This window comes from Phodopus roborovskii, unplaced genomic scaffold, assembly GCF_943737965.1.
Source record: "Phodopus roborovskii unplaced genomic scaffold, PHOROB, whole genome shotgun sequence".
Classification (NCBI taxonomy): domain Eukaryota; kingdom Metazoa; phylum Chordata; class Mammalia; order Rodentia; family Cricetidae; genus Phodopus; species Phodopus roborovskii.
In genome coordinates, this window is record NW_026126646.1 from 5,204,143 (window position 1) to 5,205,000 (window position 858).

The window sequence follows — 858 nt, forward strand, 5'->3', positions numbered from 1 at the left end:
CCAGTGTTGGGATTGCAGGCTTATGTCCCCACTCACAGTTTGCTTTCAACATTCAGATGAGATATACCATTAGCAAGAGACAGTGGGAGAGACCCCCAGACCCAAGGTCTGGGGGAACGCTCAAAGGAAAACAACACAGTCATCAGATCCCTGGCCCTGACAGCAGTTTCTGCCCTAGTTAGATCCACAGTGGAGTGGGCAGGTAAAGATCATGAATGGGAAGTCCAGGGGATGCTGGCAAGCACCTGTAGCCTGGAAGAGGCCCCATTTCCATAGGTGCCATTGTGCAGGCCAGGAAGCTATTCTTTAATCCCGTGTCCTGCTGGCTCAAAGACAGAACCGGCTTGTACACGGACCTTGCACATCAAATGGAGTCAGTGCAAGCTAGAGCATTACTCCAGAAGGCTTTTTTGTGGTTTTTGTTTTATGTCTGAAATGACACTCAATTGACATAGGAGAGCAACAGCAGAAAGACTGACAGGTGTCATGGTGGGTCATGGAAATAACCTCCCTGAAAGTGGGACTAGAGATGAGGTGAAGAATGGACGGCTCTGTCTCAGCCCTGGCTCTCTAAATGTGATCAGAGAAACCTTTAGGAATAAGAAGCTGAATGAGGGGTGGAGAGTTGCTTCAGCAGTTATGATCACCTGTTGCTTTTTGCAGGGGGCCTGGATTCAGTTCCCAAATTCCACATGGAGCTGAAAAAAATCCATCAGTAACTCCTAATCTAGGGGAGTCAATGCCTTCCAACCTACTCAGGCACCAGGCATGCGTGTGGTGCCCAGACTTATATTCATGCAAAACACTCATACAAATAAAATGAACTAAGTACATTTTTATAAAAAAGAAACCTGATTG